General features: G+C 37.3%; 1 long non-coding RNA gene and 1 other non-coding gene across 2 annotated transcripts; one reads left to right on the plus strand and one right to left on the minus strand.

Annotated features, from left to right (window-relative positions):
- TRNAS-AGA lies at window positions 2,277-2,358 on the minus strand. The gene has a single exon. It is a non-coding gene; the product is annotated as a tRNA-Ser (tRNA).
- On the plus strand, window positions 20,486-22,537 carry LOC110396873. The gene is made up of 4 exons (XR_002437334.1): window positions 20,486-20,975; window positions 21,655-21,740; window positions 21,851-21,927; window positions 22,357-22,537. It is a non-coding gene; the product is annotated as an uncharacterized LOC110396873 (long non-coding RNA).

Consider the following 22,878-nt stretch of genomic DNA (forward strand, 5'->3'; position numbering starts at 1 on the left):
ACATCTTTTTGCACGGTCTGCGTAGTGGAAATTAATATTAGATATGTCATTACCTGACTGTTCTTATTTGGAATAGGTATTCATGCTCATGAAATTGAATGACTAAAATACCATTAATCTGCATAGTAAATGATTTTCACAGTCTGTTTTTCAAAATTAATTCAAAATTACTGACAATGATTATTTATTCATGAACATTGTAGACAAACTGCATTACGCAGATGACTGCCTAGCTGGTATACACTGTAAATCAAAGATGTATTTGACAATACATGTAAAATTATTTTGGAAACTAATTACACATTAACAAATCATAAATATGAATATGCTGCACACTACTGTCACTACTGCAAGGAATATTTTTATCTATATAGGGGCAAGGAACATCTCCAGCCCTTACTCATTTCTCCAGATTTCTGACCATGTCCTTACTTCAGTGGTAGCCCTGGCCACTTCAAGATCTTCAGTGAAAAAGCTCCACATTCTCTGAAAGTAGCTCTTCCACTTTCACTGAATGAATTTATTCCGCTGTCTCCAAGGGCCATTTGTATCTCTCATAAATGTATGAGAAGAATCACTGCCACTATGCTGTATGTTTCCCAGTCTTACCAAGGACTTATATCTTACCAGGTTATCAATTTCCACGTGTGATAGAACAGTTACATTTTCTCAGACATAGAATCATAGAATCATAGAATTAGCTAGGTTGGAAAAGACCTACAAGATCACCTAGTCCAACCATCCACCTACCACCAACATAACCCCACTAAACCAGGTCTCTCAATGCTATATCTAAACGTTTCTTGAACACCTCCAGGAACAGTGACTCAACCACCTCCCTGGGCAGCCTGTTCCAGCGTCTGACCACTCTTTCAGAAAAGTAGTATTTCCTAATGTCCAGCCTAAATCTCCCCTGGCGCAACTTGAAGCCATTCCCCCTCGTCCTGTCACTAGTTATAAGAGAGAAGAGGCTGACCCCCAGCTCACTACAACCTCCCTTCAGGTAGTTATAGAGAGCGATGAGGTCTCCCCTGAGCCTCCTCTTCTCCAGACTGAACAATCCCAGCTCCCTCAGCCGCTCCTCATAAGGCCTGTGCTCCAGACCCCTCACCAGCTTCGTCGCCCTCCTCTGAACACGCTCCAGGGCCTCAATGTCTTTTTTACAGTGAGGGGCCCAAAACTGGACACAGTACTCGAGGTGGGGCCTCACTAGGGCTGAGTACAGAGAGAGAATGACTTCCCTACTCCTACTGGAGTAGGGAATCATCCACCCATGATGAATGCCATTTCTTATGGAAGCTACAGCCAGCATTGCATTTCATCCTGGATGCTTATCCAGTCTTGCTGGCCACAAGTCTGGTAGAGACAGCAGTGTACACAAAGGCAAAGTTCCTTTCCAGTGGCTGTTCAGAGCTAAATGTGATCATACCCAATGGAAGATCCAGCAAAATGAAGTGTCAAAGAACAGCCAAAATCTTGGCATATTCTCAAGAGGATTCTGCCTGTCATCAGTTACTCCAAAGAAAAATTCCAGAAAAAATACATTGAAGTACTACATCTTTGAACCTGATATTCTGTGACTAAAGTACTAGCAGTGGCACTTCCATGGCACATCAATTAGACCAGAATCTACTTGCTGTTATATTCATAATATTAGAAACTGTAAGGAAAAAGCTAATGAGATTTTACAGTACAGTTTTAGTCAGTTTAATATAATAAGGAAAAGAACGATTTTATCCTAATAAATGTTAAAAAAAAAAATCATTAGGAGAGAAGGAAGGATTCTCAAAAAAAAAAAAAAGAAAACATTAAATTATTATTCCAAATACAAACCTTCATGAGTATCACTATGAAATTATCTGACTTGAATGATCTTTAAATAAGCTTTAACACATAACATGTAAATTCACAATGCAGAAACACAGAACCATAGAATCATTAAGGTTGTAAAAGACCTCTAAGATCATCTAGTCCAACTGTCAACCCATCACCACCATGCCCACTAAACCATGGCCTTTGGTGCCACATCTACCTATTTCTTGAACACCTCGAGGGAAGGTGACTCCACCACCTCCCTGGGTAGCCTGTTACAATGCATTACCACTCTTTCAGAGAATAATTTTTTCCTAACATCCAACCTGAATCTCCGCTGATGCAGCTTGAGACCATTACCTGTCACTAGTTACTTGGGTAAAGAGGTCAGCCCCCACCTGACCACAATCTCACAAGTAATATCTCTGATCTGGGCCCCATGGTAGAAAAAGAACAGCTTGGGCCGTAGTCAGCAGGATTCGAACCTGCGCAGGGAAACCCCAATGGATTTCTAGTCCATCACCTTAACCACTCGGCCACAACTACACTGACAGCATAGTATGTTTACTTCTATTCCTTGTTAATAGTTGTGCATGAAATGGTGCAGATATTTCACCATTAAAGTATGTGTCTTGTGTGTCACACTCATGTTATATGACTTTAGGTGAGTACCAGAATTTTTATTCAAGCATCTAAACAGATAAAATCTACAGTGAGGAACTGTTTCATTCCTATGCAGAGTGGTGGTAAACGGAGTTAAATCCGGCTGGTGATGGGTCACGAATGTTGTTCCCCAGGAGTTTGTATTGGAGCCTGTCCTGTTCAGTATCTTCACTGATGATCTGGATGAGGGCACTGAGGGCACCTTCAGTTTGCAGATGACACCAAGTTGGCCGGAAGTGTTGATCTGCCTAGGGGTACCAAGGTCCTACAAAGCAATCTGGACAGGCTAGATAGCTGGGCTGAGGCCAATAGGATGAATTTCAACAACACCAACTGCCAGGTCCTGCACTGTGGCCACAACAACCCCAGGCAATGCTACAGGCTTGGGGCAGAGTGGCTGGTAAACTGTGTAGAGGAAATGGACCTGGGTGTTACTGGTCGATGCTCATCTGAACATGAGCCAGCAGCATGGCCGGGTGGCCAAGAAGGCCAATGGCATCCTATCTTGTATCAGAAATAGTGCTGCCAGCAGGAACAGGGAAGTGATCATCCTTCTGTACTCAGCACTGGTGAGACTGTACCTTGAGTACTGTGTTCAGTTTTGGGCCCCTCACTACAAGAAAGACATTGAGGCCCTGGAACGTGTCCAGAGAAGGGCACTGAAGCTGGTGAACTGTTTGGAGCACAGGCTTTATGAGGAGCAGCTGAGGGAACTGGGATTGTTTAGTCAAGAGAAGAGTGGGCTTGGGAAAATCTATCACACTCTACAACTGCTTGAAGGGAGGTTGTGGTGAGGCGGGGGTTGGACTCTTCTCCCATGTAACTAGCAATAGGACTAGAGGGAATGGCCTCAAGTTGCAGCAAGGGGAGATTCAAGTTGAACGTTAGGAAATACTACTTCTCCAAGAGAGCGGTCAGGCATTGGAACACGCTGCCCAGGGAGGTAGTGGAGTAACCACCCCTGGAGGTGTTCAAGAAGCATTTACATGTTGCACTTAGGAACATGGTCTAGTGGGAAGTATATGTGAATGGTTGGACTGGATGATTGTAGGGGTCTTTTCCAACCTTAGTGAATCTATAATTCTATAGTTCTGTGATTCTCTTAGGAATCCAGCCTTTAAGGGACTTCTGCTTATCTAATCCTCAGATCATTTGAATAAAAACACTTAAATTGATTAGTCACTCACTGATGTGTGTGAACTGCACATTTTGAGCATGTTCATGTTTACTGTGTTTTCTTTGAATGGTAATGAAATAATATTCCCCTCAGATTGTGTATAAAACCAGGTAGTTAAATAAAATTATATGCAATTCAAAGAAAACCCATTACTGATGCCCCCAATTATTCATCCCATATTTATCAGATATTAATTTTGAAAATAAGATAAAACACATAGAATTTGGAATAATTTTCCTAAATAATTAGAGACATTTTTTGTTTGTGCCTGGTCTTTACTGTTTTTGTAAATTAACTGGTGAATTAATTAGTATTATTAGGAGGGTTATAACTGCAGTGTCCTTACTATGATAATAAATAGGAAGGTGAGCAAAAGGAAATAATGTCTTTAGTACTTCCTTTGATAATACCAACTATTCTAAAGCCTAAGAAATACCCCATTAATTTATGATATTGCTCATTTCAGTGGCATTTTCCTTCTGGATCCACAGGATCACTGGTTTCTTTATCCACATTTACTGGAAAACAAATGACTTATGGCTTATTTCTTTACAGAGTAAGCTGAATATTTTTCTTGTTTTCTAATGTCAATTGCAAGGGAGAAAATTATAGAGAGTAGTAAAATTCAAAATCATTCAGTACCATGGGGAACCCTTCCTGTCACAGCCTGCACCCCAAAATGCAAGTACTGAAATAATCCCCCCAGTAACTACTAAACTTGTTCCTCAGTGTGCTAAAAGCAGATAAATCATCAGCAACAAATATAGAGGGACCATCTGAAGGGGAGCACGTTTTTGTGGTAGCAATCCATGTGATCCATGAATCAAACTTCCAGACCATCTCTTCTTGTTTATATAGTGAGTTTTTAAAGGTGATAGGTTGCTTCTGGTCATAATTGGATTATATTAATATATTCATTGGCAGACAAAAAGAAGGACTGATAAAAAATATGGCACCTTCAATTTCTCTCCAGAGAGATAGTGGATTGAAGCAAACATTACTTTGACCTAAGCATTAAGGGACTATGTTGCCTAAGCTTCTAAGAAAGAATTTGGAGCTTAGAAAAGAGTGCTAATGATTACATAATTCAAAGTAAATGGTCTTCAGTTAGGACACAGTTTTTCATTTAGCGTACCATAATACCATCATATGATATGCTTAGGCTTTGTCAATATAATATCAAAGATAAGGAAATGAAGATGAAATAAACTTAGAAAATTAATGCTGTAGAAGTCATAGTTTACCCAGAGAACTTTTTAGTCTTGCTGGTACCACCCTGTCATTACTAATTTCCATTTTTATTTGAGAAAAATAGAGATGTTCATGTGGTTATCTGAGGAGGACAGAGACCAGTGTATGATATACTATGCACATCATATGGGTGAGGCAGGAATGTCAATTTTAGATTTGGGTGAAAGCTCATTTAGTGCTATGTGCAGTAATAATGACTGCATTGCTACTCAACAAATAAGTAACAATACTGATAATATGAAATTTTGTGATATTACTGTCAATTTTAAGATGAGATTGAGATTGAATAGGTTGGGCACTGTTTTTGTTTGAACACTAGACTAGATAATTTGAGTGGCATTACTATCTTGAAATGTTCCCACTATAGATATAATTGTCTGAATTTCCGTTACACTGAAAGGTGTAGAATAAGTAATAAGCATCTTTGGATTAAAGTTTTTTTGATTTTTGAACAAAATGAATTGTGCCCTAAAGGTAACTTTTCAGCTTACTGTAGAGAAGATTTGGACAATTTGCCCAGGTGAACCGATAAATACCTGTTTGGGTTCTCAGAACCCTTTATGAGAGTAACAAGAAAGCATTGTATGTTCCTAGATTAAAAATGGAAAAAAGATGTCTCCTGCTATTCAGATTTATAGAAAGATCAATGTAAGACATTACTTCAATCATCTTCCATTAAGCACAGGGAAAAATATGAATAAAACTGGATGCAAAGAGAGGAGGAGTAAACTTCTGGAGGTTCAAGAGACAATTGAAGATACTGGAGCTTGTTCAGCTGCTGTCAGATGCACAAATATTTTTGAATCTAGCTATATATAGATTGAGTTAAAAAATACGATCTCACCAGCCCCATATTTTAGTAACAGTAGAAATTTTAATGAACTTCTGAATTAAAGGGAAAAGTCCAAAGCTTTGATTTTGCTACCCTATAAGGGATTAATGTTACCAAGGTAGAACTCTAGTACATAGCAGAGGTTTGTTTCTGTGTTAATTGTCTATACTCCCTTTACTGTCAGTGTTTATAAAGTAGAACTTCTGTGTCATTATTAATCTCATCCTGAATTAGAATTCTAAAATAAGCTGCTGGCTGGCATGGTATTTCATTGAGATCTGACTTTATCAGATGTCAGTATTTAAAAGATGAAGTGAATGAAAGGCAGAGGACATACAAGAAAAATACATTGACATAAAAAGTTCTTTTAATTTCCCTGTTAATTTCTTTCAAAATCTCTATTCTTGTTTGCATAATATGAGTAAATAATACAAGTATTTGAGCAAGAATTTCTGTGTTAAATGTGGAAACATTATTGGGAAGACTGTGACAACAAACTCCCCCCACAGAACTACTTAACTGAAATTCATTACAAAATCCAAGTCACTTTTAAAAGATGCGAGTCTGAACCTCAGCTTCACAAATGAGAAATTCATTAAATTGTTACATAAAGGAGGTATGTTTTCCCCATTATTTCTTGTTTTTATGGTTAACAGTTTGTTCATAGAACACAACACTAAATTTCACATTAGCACAGTGTAGAGTAAAGCCAAAAATCCATGGACTTTCTTATAGGAAAAGATAAGATGAATTCAGGCATTACCACAAGCCTCTGCTGACTCGATACATGTCTGAATTTCATTTTTTTTTCTACTGCTGAAATCCATTATTTAGTACTGGTTCGTGTCTGTTTGGTACTTATTATTCAGGAATAGGCATTTGCTTCTTGAGAATTTTGTAGTGAAAGGTAAGTAGACAAAAAGGCAAAGGTTAGAGAATACAGAACAGATGTATTGAGATCCAGCAATAAACTTCTAATATTAGTAATTTGAATAGCTTTAATTTACTTGTAGGCAGAACACAGCAAGAATAGGTCTATGAGTGATGTTTAATGAGGAAAGAGTATGAGTCTCACAGATAAGACCTGGAAGTCATACCACGCAAATGAGTATGTGTAAGAGGACAGTGAAATAATGACTATAGGAAAAACTGACAAATGAACTATGTGGATGAATACTGGGAGTGGGAGTACAGAAGAAAATGAAGAGGGAAGATAGTGTAGGAAGAACAAAATTATTTATAGCATTGAAGATAAATACATTTTTATGTAAAGTTGTTAAAAATCCATGAAGTATTCAGAGACTATGGTAATGATACCACATAAAATCACACCATGAGTGGACAGAAAACTTTACATTTTTAATGCTTTTTAGGAGAAAAACAACCCTTTTCCAAGAAAAATATATGTACTTAAGATCCTGTGCCACAAAGGCAGTTTTGCCTTCATGAATTTGTTTTTTTTTTCAGCTAGCATACATCAAGACATGTTGTTCACACTAGGATTGCTCCAAAAAGACAGTTTGGAAGAGTGCTCATCAGTTTTGCCTCCCTTCTCCCTCTGTATTTGTCTAACATTGCAACAGCAGACTTGGGATCTCCAGCTAAGTCCAGCATTATTCCTGTTGATGGGCACCAACCATGGGCACCCAAAGGGGCACCACATTTTCTGAATGAAGCCACTTTCTCCAAAGGGTGTACAGGAACTCAGCGAAGGGCAGAACCTTCTGGGAGGTACCTTCCATCAATGTTAGTGAACAAATCCAAATTCCTTCTGAGTCCCTGAAGGGGCAAAAGGCATTATATATGTTGAACTATCAATCTCAATTCCAATGTATTTCCCCAACTCTTTTCCTCTACTTCACATACTGTAGAATACAAATAGTTCATTAATCTTAAGTATGCAGAGGGCAAGATGTGCTTTTCAAACTGAGGGATATTTCAAATTTTGTGGAGATAAGTTGACCAATCTACGAAGTAGAACAGAACATGAATCAGAGACTCACAGAACTGCTGACGTGAGAACGGACATTTGGAGATGACCTAATCTAATGCCTGCTCAGAGCAGGGTCAGGAGGAGCAGGCTAATGTGCAGGGGCTTAGTCTTGTAGCTCAGTAGAGGTGAATCTGCCTCATCTCCTCATCTCTAGGTACAACCAGTAGCAAGGCTCAGCATGTATTCCTAGTAGGCACACATACAAACACACGTACCCAAGACATATTTGTGTAGACATACACCTGATCGCGCAGCAAACACAGACAGACACAGTCAGCACCCACAGACACCAACACATGTGATATCCTCATCCTGTTCCCTCTCTAGCTGAGCAAGATGTAAGTCCATTATTCAGAAATACATACCTACATATGTACAAGATAGATCCATCCAAAAGCTAGGTTCAGACACTCTGCTCCATTATGGGTGCTAAAAAGAATTTATCAAAAAATCTAAGAGTTGCTCAGGACTATGTTCATTCAGGATTAGAGTAACTCCAAGGATGCTGATCCCAAAACCTGTCTGGTCAACCTGTTCTAGTGTTTGCCCCATCACAGCAAAAAGTTTCTTACATTTGAACAGAATTGTCTCTGTTTCAGTTGGTACTCATTTTCTATTGCTCTTTCCTGGGCACCACTGACAGGAGTCTGACTCCAACTTCTTTATCCCTTCCCACAACCAAGTATTCATACATATAATAAGATCCCTCCTTCTCTTCTCCAAGTTAAACAGCTCCAGATCTCTCAATCTTTCCTCCTAGGAGAAATACTCCTGTCTCTTAATTATCTTAGTAGCCCTTCACTGCATTCCCTGCAGTATGTCCACATCTCTCTTGTACCAGGGACTCCAGAACTAACAGAGATGCCTCTCACAAATGTTGAGTGGAAGTGTCACCTCCCTTGACTTGTTGACAGTGGTCTTGACGCGACAAGAGGTGGCAGAATTTTTTTATTTTTTTATTTTTTAAATAGGAAGAGTACATGAGGATGTCCCAAGAAACCAGTTGGTAAGGAAGGTGCAGAACATCCCTTAACATAAGCTCTTCATGATGACATACAACATTCACTAGAAGTACACCAGTAAAGGGAGTCTCTGTCACTTTAAATACAATAGATATAAACTGCAGGTCCTTACAGTGACTAAGCAAACTACATTATTTTTCCATGGTATTTAGCATTCTTGGCAGATTCTTATCTGTCATTCGCCATGAGCTGTGACTGCACATCCACAGGTTTGAAATCTTAACTCCCAGGAATGATGAACAGAAGAAATTTGGGAGTATTTTATCCAGATATATCAGTTTCTTTGCGGTGATATAGTGCAGAAAATACATTTGTATTTGTTGTTTATTGTATTATAGTCTACAATTTCACTTTTATCTGAATTTATTTCATAGCACTCTCTTAGTCAAACCTTGAACACTGCTGAATTTTTGAGATACAAACGGCCTCCAAAACCCCAAAGTAAGGTTATTCATTATCTCTGATCTTTGATCCAGTAATTACTTGCCCATTTAATACCATGTTACTCCTTATATGTGAAAGGTTGTAATTGCACTATTGAGCCATTTGGAGAGTAACATTTTCCTTTAACAGAAATGAATTACAAGATTAGCTTTAACTATATCTAAGTGATGTTGGTCATTGTATGAAAGAGATGTTATTTACTATGCTACAATATCTTAACTCTAATTTTCGAACGTGAGCTCAAAATGTTCATCCATTTATCTGAAATAAAAACTCCCAATACAGCTTACATATTTTAATCATTTTTGTTTATCTGAGGTATAGATTGAGCTCTGAATTAAGATATTCAATACAGTATCTTTATATATCTATATATATATATACACACATATATATGTGATCACATTATACAAGAATTTAGTTAAAATATGCTCATCCTTTCTAATATCCAGTGGCAGACTTTGCTACTGTAAAACTATAGTACATCTGATTCTGCAAAAAAGAGACAACTTCAGGTAAGTATAAAACTCTGGCAAGTTGAACAAACAGCAGAAAGTAAAAGGAAGAGAAGTGCGGAACATCATTATGGTTTTTGAAGATGTTACAGAATCAGAATAGTTATTTTTGTGACTAATTATGCATTGGTTTATTTGTCTGTCTGATAGAAATACATGCGAAGCTTGGAATATATTCATATTCTTTTGACTCATCATTAATTTATTTTATTTTATCTTTTTAAATTGTGCAGTATATTGTTTTACACCTAAAGAGCAACATTTATGTATACCACAGTAAATCTGGTGTACATCCACTGAAAATTATGATGAACAAGTGAATGAAGAGCAAAGAACAAGCATCAACTCTGCTATGTAAGATAGCTGAAATGACCAGAAATACACAGACTTAAGAGCAAAAGCAATGAACTACTAAGTTCAGCGGATTTGGATGACTGATAATAGTTATAAGTTTTTTACATAAAAGATACTATGAACGGTATTTAGGTCTAGCTTCTTACTAATTAAGAGAACACAGTATTTTTGACAAATACTTTCAAATGAAAAAAAAATAGTGGAGACTACATGAAAGACTATACCATAAAGCAAGATGTATGAAAAATTTGCCTTAAAGCTGTTACTCTTAATATTAAATACTTGGCCTTGTAACTTTTATTTTCTTCTTAAACACATTTATTCTTAAATTTTTTCATCGTTTTTTATAGTGCAGTATCACCTAGAAATTTCAGGTATTTGCTATTTAAAGAACTGAACAAGCTTATGATTGCTGTTGATGTGTTTAGTCTAACACCAAGAGAGAAGAACGAGTGAAATAACCAAAATGATGCAGGAGAAATAAGGGTACAAGGTGTAATCATAATAAACTTAGCACAGCCTTGTGTACAATTTGTAGTAGTAATACCAAAAAAAAGAACAAAACAATACACCATCTGCTGTAATGCTGAAGTACAGCAGTGCTCTGTAGCTATCCCTGCAGAGTGATATATGAACACGGAAAGGCAAATTCAGTAGCAAATTTGTAGACTAACATAAGTGAGATCAGTCTGAAATATGCTTTGAGTACACATGGGAATTTTTCAGTTTTAAAATAATAGAAAAGCGATTTTTATCCAATAAGTCTCAAATCATGTTTACTTAAGTAAGTCCTTGCAGACAATCTTACAAACTACCAATTAAAACATCATGGTCTATCAGAACTAAAAAACAGAGCATTGAAACCTTTGTCTTTTGTTTAGACAGTGTCCCTAGATAAACTAAAGCAACTACACTAAATATGACTTTTATCTTTTTCATTTTAGATTGTCCCTTAAAAGAAAAAATACCTAGCTACACATTTATGGAGTAGTTTTCTTTCAGCATAGTGTCTTGTAATTAAAGGGTTCAAAACTAATCAGAGACATAAAAAGCTTCAATGACAAGTTAAATAGAAAGTAGAATAGAAAGAAAGGTGTAATAATAACCCTTAAATAGGTTTATATTCACTTCAAGATAGATGGATTAGATTAATTGATAAAGGTGTGATCATCTTTGCACTTTTTGAGTCTAATTTAAGGAGATGAGTCTTGGAAATACACCTGTTAATCAACTCAGTTAGGCATTTATAAGTGATCTTACTTGTCTGTCTCTAAGGACTACATTTAGAAAGTGAGTTTCTGATCTTCATTTAAACCGAGGTAGCAGCAAGTTAGCTGAAGCACTCTAATGGATCGTGCTTGAGGGCTTGTGACACCAAATGGCAAATGGGATCCATGCAATCCAATGATGCAAAGTTGAAAGTAGCTGCCAGAATTGTGGCAACATGATTATGCATACACCTCTCTTGCTTATAGATTCTGAAATAATTTCAGTAACATCTGGCAGTGAAGTAGACTACATTTAGCAATTTATTCTATCAGAGAAATTTGCAGAATTGAGTGGCATGCATAGCTATTAAGATTTATTTTCAACATCTTTAAAAATCAATTTTTTCTTAATCATTCTGGCTGAGATTCGCTGATTTTTATATATATATATTTTTTTTTTTTGCTGTAATGCAAACAGATACTTAAAGGGGCCAGAGTTTTCTATTTATTCAAGTTGAATAACATTTATTCATGTGAGTAGCTCCCTAATTTGCATTAGAGTTTACTGCCAGTAAGTTCTTGTTCCATACAAAGAATTATTTATCTGAGGCCAGATTAGCATCTACATTCTGTATTAGCTACTGTGACAACTTACATGACTAAGTGCAAATCTGTCTGATCCCAAATAAGTGATTCCAGAATTCTACTAATGAATGGACATGCTGATGGCAATCTTAAATGCAAATTATTTTCCATTCTTTATATAAGTAGGATTTTTAAAACTCTATAGGGAACAGCAACTTGGCAGAAGAGTGCATTTGCTAAAATTATGTTACCATAAGAATTACTGGAACAAAAGAGTGTGATGTTCATTTTAGTAGTGCAGACAAAGCAATACTTTTGAATATTTTGTATTTTACATATGTTCAGAGAAAAAGTGAGAGATTGCTGAAGTTTTCCACTCCGGGAAAAAAAAAAAAAAAATCAATCTGCAGCAACTTTGTTTTAATATCTAAAGTGACAATCAGAACACAAAATAACGTAAATAAGAAGTCAAATTATTTCTGGCTCAAGGAACCTGTCTTCTGTGCCTCATACTTGACATTACCTTAGAGACACTCTGCAATCCATCTCTGTTCCATTCTGTTTTTTCAGTAATTATCACTGCATACAAATGTAATAATGCAGAGGAAGAGGCCTTTTCTCCAAGGAATTTAGAGAAGAGCAGCAAAGGTAGCATATGGAAATTAGAACATCTTTTGGAAACTTAGCGGGAGATAGGGATGGATGCAACCTCAGCATACTGTGCTTAGCTGTGTCATTTGGCTGTAGCACATGGTAATTTAAGTTGCAGACCACTCTTCCTCCTTTCTTCCCCTAGTTAATTCACGTTTGCTTGGGAAAATGAGATAGTATTCATACATAAAATGGAAATTTTAAATACAAATTCCCCAGACATCAACAAATACAGAAATGTTATGGTCTGAACACCTAGATTTCTCTCTTTTTTCATAGAAAATGTGTTTTACACAGATGTTATGAGCAGAGTTGTAACTAGAGCTCATACAATTGCATTTGTATGTCCCAGATGATGTTTGGGAGAACTTGTCCCTTTCTGAGAAAAGGTCTATTGTGGCATCCATCCCTCCTTACTGCAGCACATGCAGTGTCAGTGACCTGAGCTATGAGCAAAAATAGCTCAAGTGAAGCTCCTTTCTACCAGTACTTCTCTTCTTCTCTCTTCATTGTTACAGCAAAGTGACCTGTCTCTCTGATATGAATGGCTTAGCACTCTCACACCATCTGCTCTTTTGATGCCTTAGTGCCCCAGTGCTTTGTCGTTTTCTGAGACATTTCTAAGAGGGCAGAAAAACTGCAGCATATGGTGAATATAACAAGTCGCCTGCACTGTAAGAACATGCCTATACAGAGCTATGGTGTCTTAATGTTCCCCTTTTGGATTCACACAAAGCATAGCACAGCATAGCATTGCTCTACAGACACAGCTGATACTAACAAATGTTACAGGCCATGGAGGTTTTTATACCCCTGAAGCCATCTATGCCTTGGCTCCATTTGTGTCCACAATGCTGCTTCTCCTGCAGCCCCAACAGGATGGCCAATCTCTGCCAAAGGCTGTCTGGTTGGTGAGGTCCCAGTATGACCATGACCTCCCTTGCCACCTCACCAGCTTGGACCACAACACGGCCTCAGACCTTATACTGAGAGTGCAAAGCACTGAGGGCTCAACAGTAGCTCTCCGGCGTGAGACGTGTTTAATTTGCTTCTATGGACATGGTGAACTCCACTATCAAAATAGTTGCTTGCTTCACTTTCACTGCCTGTATAGAAGGATAGAATAATTGAATAGCTTGGGCTGGAAGGGACCTCAAGCATCATAAAATTCCAACTCTCCTGCCACAGACAGGCTTGCCAGCCGCTAGATCAAGTACTAGATCAGATTGCCCAGGGCTCCATCTGACCTGGCCTTGAATATCTCCAGGCTTGGGGCATCCACAGCCTCTCCGGGCAGCCTGTTCCAGCACCTCAACACTCGCTTAGTAAGGAACTTCCATCTGACATCTAATCTAAATCTCCCCTCTTTTAGTTTAAAACCATTGCCCCTTGTCTTATCACTATCTACCCTTGTAAAAATTTGATTTCCTTCATGTTTATCAACTCCCTTTAAATATTGGAAGGCTGTAGAGGTAAGTTGCTCTCAGTATTGCATTTCTGGGTTTTTCCGTCTGCTGAAAGCTGGGCTACGTGTTATGCAAGTGCAGATCCCTCAAAATATCTAGGGCACAGGATGTCAGTATACTCTTCTCTCACAGTAAATTCAGGAAAATCATCCAACAAGCATTATTCTTTTTTTTTCTTCCTAAAGAATAATACCACTTGTGCAAGACATCAAATTCTTTACACTATACCTGAAATATGGATATAATCAGAATGAGTTGCAAGTAATATCACCTTACAAGATACCAGTACTTACAAAAATTAAAAAACCAAAAACTCTTCTGTAAAAAATCAAGTCTTATTCCAGATGGTGACAGTTGCAGTACAGTGGAATTTCAGAATCATCTCCTTATGCTGCCTGGGTAATATAGCTATTACCCTGATTTGACGTGTGTCAAAATATCCCTATAGTCTCTGTCATTCTGGTTAATACACCTCTGATGACAAGCTGCCTTGGGTCCTCAGCTGTATGAGTGAAGAATATTAAGTAAGCATCATGTCTGCTCCCAGTTTTATAAAGGTTAAGATAAGACATTTTATATAAACCTTTAATTCATCACCAGAGATAAAAGTTTAGTGCCACTGAAAGTTATTTAGTAGTAATAATAATAGAAATAACTTGTATTTACATTAAGGTTTTTAAATCTATACCCTCTCAAAATAGTTTACAGTCAATAATTTTAGGAGGAGCTTTCCCAAGATCAAAATCTGGCCATCTATCAGGGTTCTGCTTTTCCACTTGCAACATTACAACAAAGTCATTATTTTAGGATGAGAAAATAATTTAAAAAAAAAAAGAATTGTGAATAATTTGATAGAATAATCTGATCTTTTAAATATCAAAGCAGGCCAAAATGAAGAGCTTTCCGCATGTGTCAAATCCGAGGTCTAAAGTACAAAATTAGGCATCATTTTGACTGCACACCATAAAGCAAGTTACAGTGTGGATGAGTGGCTTCAGCAAACCCTGAAAAATTTACCTTCTATAGTAAAAGAGGTCATATTTTTCTGCAGATAAAATGCGGCAAGATATTAATTTCAATGAGTGAAACAAAAAAAACCATTTTTACAAATTGAAACTTGAGGCTTTTTTTTTTTCCCCATGGGATTTTGTGAAACTAGCTGTTGGGAGTGCTGAAAATGAGAATAAATAGCACTTTTATCACCAAGAGCATCTTTTCCAGTATGTGCAAAGTTATCTTTTGATGTATCCTCATTGTAGACTTCAGAAGTGATTTAACTTTCCAGAAGTCATTGAATATGATAGATTGGGACAATGATATTACGGCCTAACAGCTGGACTCTCTGCGTGAAACAATTACTGCCAGTAAGGAAAAATGTGAGCAATTGGGTACAAGCCTAATGGAGACAGAAGGGAATGGTTACAACCCAGAAGTAATAATAGAGGGATGTGATTTAATTATTTCTAAACTGAGTAAAGATAATAAATCTTCTAAATCTAAACTAGACTTGATTAAAAATGAACTATCGAGCAAAAATATTTACATTTTGCATTTCAGATTCAACGTTTTTCCAGAGAGGAGACCTTTCATATTAAAATGAATGCCAAAAATATTCAGAGTTCATTTTCATTATCTTTCAAATCCATCTCATTTCTCCTGGTTAAGAAGTGAAGGTTTGTATTCTCTCCTAGTGCAAACAGACAAATCTTTCTTGAAGTTCTGTGTTACCATTTACCACACTAAGAAATGTGGCAAAATAATGAATGAATCAGGGAATCTCAATGTAGTATTTAAACATGCAGTCAGAATTTCTGCACACAGATTCTCATAACCAATTTCTCCCACTCCTGTGAGTGGATTTGGGCAGCTAATCCTATTAAAAAAAAAAATCAATACTTTCTTGATACCAAAGGGAAAAAAAAATAAAAATACCAGGAATTTAAACAATAAGATGTCAGGCTTTATATCTGATTCAAGGAAGATATTTTGCATGTATTTTGTTTCTAGGGCAATAAGAATTCTGATCTTCACATCTTTAATATTCAAATCTTCATGAAATCACTTCATTGGAAATGCTGCTGTACTGAAAGCAGGTTGGAAATGTTGGAGGCAAAGTTCTTTGAAAGAGTTGTCCTGTACAATTTCATCATGCTACATACAATTGAATTGTTCCGATATTTTTAATAAAAGAATCAAATCCACTCATGAGATGTAAGTCCAAGAAGCTCTTGTACGCTACTGCTGCTTGGTGATGAAAAGGCAAAAGTTACAAACCAAACAAAATTGGAAAGATAGTTTTATAATAATCAATACTGTCATGCAACTATTGAAAATGAAATGAAAGTGACCTTTAGATTTGCAACTGCCAAGGACAATGCTTTTTCCCTCATGAATGAGCATTGGGCCTTAGAAGCCAAGAACCATTTTGCGGCTCATCAAACGTACAACTCTAAGTAGCACCAGCACACCATACAGCCTCAATTCAGTGACACTGATCTATTCAGCAAAGCTGATCTTTTAAGGAGGACCATTTACGAGCAAATTAAATTATTTTTGTTTTATGAAATGTGAAGAGACATTGTGGAGGTGCTTGCATGTGCATCACTGGAAAGTGGGCTGGTTAGCGATACCTGCAAAAATTAGATGGTGAGTGTAAAAATTGTATTGAATACACAGAAATGTCTGGAGGCTGTTTGCCCCAGTCTGGCCATATTAAAGTGGAAGATGACAACCGGCTAGACTAAAGGGTAACCAGGGAAATAGGAAGAGACAGAAACAAAGAAAGGATCGGCTGGAAAAGAAGCAGAATAGAAAAACAATTTGCAATTGGATGAGAGACAGCGGAAATGGCAGCAAAGCCTGGTTTGGCACCACCAGGCATTGCCTCATGGTATCACCAAATTCCCAAGGAGCATTGCAAGCTGCCAGCTCCTGGCCGAACATAGAGACCCTCACCTTGGTGTGTCTGTGGTGACTTGGCAGGGAATTTTGCACTAGCATCAGCCCCCACAGGCTGTGGGGATACAGGGGCACTCACAGAGCTGGGGCAGCCACTTCTCCAGGGGGAGATGGCTGTGTTAAGTGTGTAAATGGGGACTCACAAGTCCCAGGAGAGGAGGTGCGTGTGTGACATGGAGAGGGGATGTGTGTGCAGTTAGTCTGTGTGTGAGCATGAGTATGTGCTTCGAGTACAGAGATCAGTTACAGAACAATCCTTAGAAATTTATAATGTTTATTAACATATTGTGTGCCTCTAGTATAGTTTATCTGCCACATTGCTGATATTAATCGTGGAAGTATAGTTTGCTCATCTGTGATTAATTTTGCGACATTGTTTTACAAGTAAACTACTTAGATCCTGATTTATGTTTAACAGCATGAACTGAGCAGCTCTTCTCTGTGACAGATATTGAACAATTTCTGCACATTTTCACATACTAGGGCACCTTTATAGACATAGCTGGAGAAGTCAGAACACTTCAGTGTGGCAGTCTTACTTTGATATTTTTCACACAAGAATATGATTTCTCTTTCCTGAGATATAAAGACTGAACAAACAGAAATAGGTCAGCTAATGCAAACTGCACGGAGGTGAAAGAAAGAAGAAAGGCTGTTGGGGCAGTAAAGTAGAAAATTGCAATTATTTTTGTTTGAGAATGAGAGCTCACCAATGTATTTAAAATGACTAGATTAACAGTATATGAAGATCTGTCCTTAACACTGGTAAACTATGAAGAGCTGTGGTAAAAACAAAACAAAGCAAAGCAAAACAAAGCAAATCGTTCCATGCTAATCTTTGAGGTTGAAACTTTGAGCATAAACAGTCAGCAACATAGTTACTGGGATCACACAGAAAATATTGTAATGGACTAGATGTCACTGACATCCATCCTCCTGTACTGTAGTACAGAATCCAATATGGTAAGAATAAGGACTTAAAAAATCTGAACCAAAAAATATTCTTTTCCATACTCAAGAGTATAATTATAAACAACTGCAGAAGATTTTTTTTTTAAGGATTCTTGAAAAAATGAAAACAAACAAAATCACCACAAGAAACTTTTGTTTCATTTTAATTCCTGAGAGATTCCATTCTCTAAAATTGGTACTGAACATTTTCCTCAAGATAGAATAAGAAAATAGGATTGTGTGCGTCAGCCAAGAATTAGTTCGCTGATTCATACAGTGGAATTTTTTAAAAAAAATTTCTTACAATCACTGAAAGATTTTGGAAAATCCTTATATATATATATATATACACACACACATATATATATATGATATAGATAGAGTTCAGAAAATTAAATCTGACACTTGAGTTCTTAAACTTTAAAAACAAATCATTTTTTTCATAAAGTTTGATTAAACAGTGTTAAACATGTATTCATTTGAAAGGAATTGTGGAAAGTTAAGTAATTTTATGTTTCTCATAATATCTTCTCCTTCCCCCAAGTTTCTTGCTGTTTTTTTTTTCCAAGCATTTGAAAAAAAAAAAAGATCATATTTTTCCTAATCTTTTGTCCTGCTCTAACTGTATCAAAATGAAGTGATCTCTGGAAAAAAAATAAATTAAAAAGTTACTAGAACTGAAATTAATTTAATTTACATCACTTTGTAAGGTTGTATTTCATTGCTCTCCTTTCTGAGGTTTACCTATACCATTCAGGTTCAAGAATACAGACATATCAGCTTACTTTGATACAATTTTCAGCTTTAAGTCTTTTCTTGACCAGTGCTGAGAATTAATGATAACCAGGATCACGCAGAACCTTTCTAGTATTTTCTTTTGTAATAGAAGTAATAAGAATGATACTTCATCTAGTTTCTGTGATAATTTGTAATATAAAAATACAAGCAACCCAGCAAACTACAATTTTATTAAAATTAAACACAATATATATGGAGTTCATATGTATCTAAAGCTCAGTAATTAAGTACTTATTTACCTTTTCAAAAGAAACATGGAAAAATGCGAACTAACAAAAAAGAACTAACAAGAAATAATGAGTTGACATAGTACCAAAATATGCCCAAAATTATGATATATGATTATTTGATACAGTTCAGTTGCTTCAAGAAAAAAATTCATAGCAGACAACAGTGAAGTAATCATATTTTATTTAGATGGAATACCTCTGTTAATTGTATTTTTTCCTTTCCAGATACATGAGATGAAAGCAAGATATGATTAAAGTTTTAGGTACCATATCTAATTAACACTTCTAGTCAGTAGTTTCATTTGGTAATAACATACACAAAGGATCTATGTTAAGATGCTTGTGTTGACAGTCAGCATTCAAAAGGTACTTCAGAGGCCTGTGCTATTCTACACTGCACTGCAAAGAGAACCGATAGGGAATATTTCATTTGGTATCTTAGAGTACAGGTATGGGATGAGAGCAACGCCTTGGATGGGGGAACAAAGGCACAGGGTGATGTGCTGGGGAATCCCAGTATAGGATGATAACAGTGAGGCATGGAAGGAGACTGTCTCTGGGCCTATAAAAAGCTCACCAGTGGTCAGCTGCAGAGCTGCTAGCATGAGAGTAGGGCAAAACAATTATAAGGACAGCACAGGAGAAAGAGCATGTATCCAGAATATGTCACACTCAATATATAGTAAATTGAAATGTAGTATAGCATTGTAGAACAATACAGAATGAACAAGGCATAAAAAAGGTCAGGAAGTACACAAGTTTCCCACTGGACTCTAGGGCATGGAGAAGGAAACTAGCATTATCAAAATTATACGTCCCTTTATGAAGCACTGGGGATGCTGATGGGATATAACGCTCCCAACCACCCTGCTCTAAAACCAACAACCTTAGAATATACGGTGACACAGCACTAGAGCAAGGGGCAGATGCTAGGAAGCCTGAATAATACAATTTTAACTGTATTCTCATTAACGAGACTTCTTCAGTAGTGATTTTTTTCATTTTTTCTATTTATAATAAATCAAATCGGAAGTAATCATAATTATTTGGTTTGACTGTAATTAAAAAAAAAATCTGGCTTAGCATAAAATGTTTTCTTTTTCCTATAGCGGGATTTTGAATACATAACTCCATAGCCTAAGAGAGCCCTTCAAAACGGAGTGCATCTTGTCACAAACAAGGTGAACACCGAGAGAAACACTTTGCTGATCTATGGGTCAGATTTGAAAATTTTCTAGCAAAATTTGAGAATTTTTTAGCAGAAGTTTCATGACATTTCATTGTCTTCTGAGAGAGAACTTGTAACTGAAGCCTTATAGAAAATTCAAAACTTAACTAGTCAATATTTGTTCCTTGAGTAAAAACAGAGTCCATATTCCCGAAAAAACGTCCCAGAAGCCATTTGAAACAACCCAAGAACTCTGATCAGAGCTCATTAACTGTATTTTTGGAGATGTGACAGCAGCAATATAAGTCTATTTATATTTATCTCTATTTAATGGAAGTAGTAAACAATGTTCTTACATTTGAAATAACTCACCATGACAAAGATGTAGGCCAGGATTCTCTTCACATATCTGTATGTGTCACTCAGAAGTAGGTCTTCCTAAATAAATGAAGTTACACCCAAGCAAACTCACCGTAATTGCAAGGAAATAACATTTCCAGGGTTATGATGGTAGAAAGATGTTACATGAAAATGACACAATTAATTTTCTCCTCTTCTCCCGTGTGTAGCTTAGGGAAAGGTGGTGACAGCTCAGAGGTGGGAAAAGATGTGGTGAGGGAGATGTGGAGGGAGAGGGAATGGCTGAACGACAGCCAGCTGTCAGCTATGTCGTCAGCCAGCAACTGTGCTATAAACTGGCAAAGTCAGGGGAGCAGGGTTTGGAGGCCTTCTAGGGAAGAAAAGAGTAATACATATTGTTTGGGTAACCTAATTGGGAGGGGAGAAGTTGTTTTGTGGTTTTTGTGACAGAGGCCTGGCAGGTGGAGTGCTTCTTGTCTGGAAGGAACAGCTGACTGAATCCAAACACTTTTCTGATTAGACAACAGAGGCACCCAGGTGAGTATGGTTATCCCTGGAGGTAAAGGGTCTGTTCTGAAGTATTCTAAAAACACAGTTTGAAGAAAATCCAGCCCAATTAGGGCCACAAAAATGATCTAAGGGATGGAATACCTTCCCTGTGAGGACAGACTGCAAGAGCTGGGGCTGCTCAGCCTGGAGAAGAGAAGGCTCTGGAGAGACATGATAGCAGTCTTTCAGTATCTAAAGGGGGGGCATAAGAAAGAAGGGAACAGATTTTTTTTTGTCAGGGTCTACTGTGATAGGACAAGGGGAAATGGTTTCAAGCTAAAGGAGGGTAGATTTTGACTGGATATAAGGAAGAAGTTTGTACAGTGAGTGTGGTGAGGTGCTGGCACAGGTTGCCCAGAGAGGTGGTGGATGCCCTGTCCATGGACACAGTCAAGGCCAGGCTGAACAGGGCCCTGAGCAACCTGATATAGCTGTGGATGTCCTTGTTCATTGCAGGGGGGTTGGACTAGATGACCTTTAAGAGTCTCTTCAAACTCAAATGATTCTATGAATTTCCTGGGCTGATGAGGTCACAGCACCATCTAGACTGCCCTAGTGTGGCCGAGACCCGGCCAGTAGTGGTGTGAGAGAAAAAAGTGAGCTGGGCAGCCTGCTGCTATTGCTGGCCTTGTGCAACTGCCCTGCCCCAGCAGCCTTTCTTTTACAGCCTGTGGGAAGTAAAGTGGTGAACAAGCAGCCTTGCAGGTTTTGGTTCCTTGCTGCCTCCTTTGAGACCAGTGTCCTCCAGGACAGGTGAGAACATTGCCATTCACCAGCCATATCCAAGGCCCAAAGGACGGCTCAGTCTCTGCAAGGCATTTTTTTAATCTAAACACAGAACTTCTGTTTATTGGGAAACACAGGATCAGATCTGCTTCCTGGGTCAAGCTACTGTGTTTTTGTACTGAGGAGGAAGAGCTTTGCACTGAGGAAGTTAAAGGTAACAAAATGTCAACAAAAGTGAAAAGAAATGGGATTCACCTCTGAAGTGCTGCAGAGTAAAAGAGTGGTCTCAGTCCTCTACTCAGTTTTCATGCTGATTGTTATCTTTTACAATTAATACGTGTAGAATAAGGAAACAAGGGTTAGGCCACTCAAAGGATGAAAGCACCCTGCAGTGATATGTGCTTCCATATACCCTAAGCAGGAGCTGAAATAGTCACATTGAACAACTAGTTCAGGAAAAAAGCAGAGTGATGATTCTACAATGTATCAATTAATTAAACTGCTAGCAAAGGCAGATGAAACTTTCATTTCGCAATGGCTTATTTTTGAATAATCCTGATAAATTCAATGGAAGTATAGAGAATATATCCATTTTAAAAATATAAGCTTTGAAAATCATTTAAGGTTTGTTTTTTTTTTCCAGACACCAAAAAGAATATTGACCTTTTAAACTTTTTCTCAGGAGTTGAATGATGAAGCTACTGAAATGAGTTTTTTTTCCACTGTTCTCAGATAGAAAAGTGGATGAACAGAAGCTGAATGGGGGAATTACTTTTATCAAAATGAGACAAGCATCTTGGTTTAAAAAAAAAAAAGTCAGATGGTTGCATAAATAAAAATTGAAGTTACTTTGAAAAGTTGTTTTTGTTGAAAGCTGCTTTGAGGAGGTATTTCAAAGTTGTTTAGTTCAGAATGAATGATCAGACTTGGACTCAGTACCAGGGTACACACATTACTGCGTCACTCAGTACTGTAAAACAAATGCAATACTGTAAAACCTAACACAACCAGATAGTACCTGACAGTAACTGACCCATTGCATTCTTCTGAGTAGATCAGTAACTGAACCAGATTTTGGATATTCTGTGACCCTTCTCTTTGCCCCTCCAAATTTTATTTAAGCTTTCCTTTCATATATCTTAGCTTTTATTAAATACAAAGCATA

Source organism: Numida meleagris, chromosome 3, assembly GCF_002078875.1.
Source record: "Numida meleagris isolate 19003 breed g44 Domestic line chromosome 3, NumMel1.0, whole genome shotgun sequence".
NCBI classification, from domain to species: Eukaryota; Metazoa; Chordata; class Aves; order Galliformes; family Numididae; genus Numida; species Numida meleagris.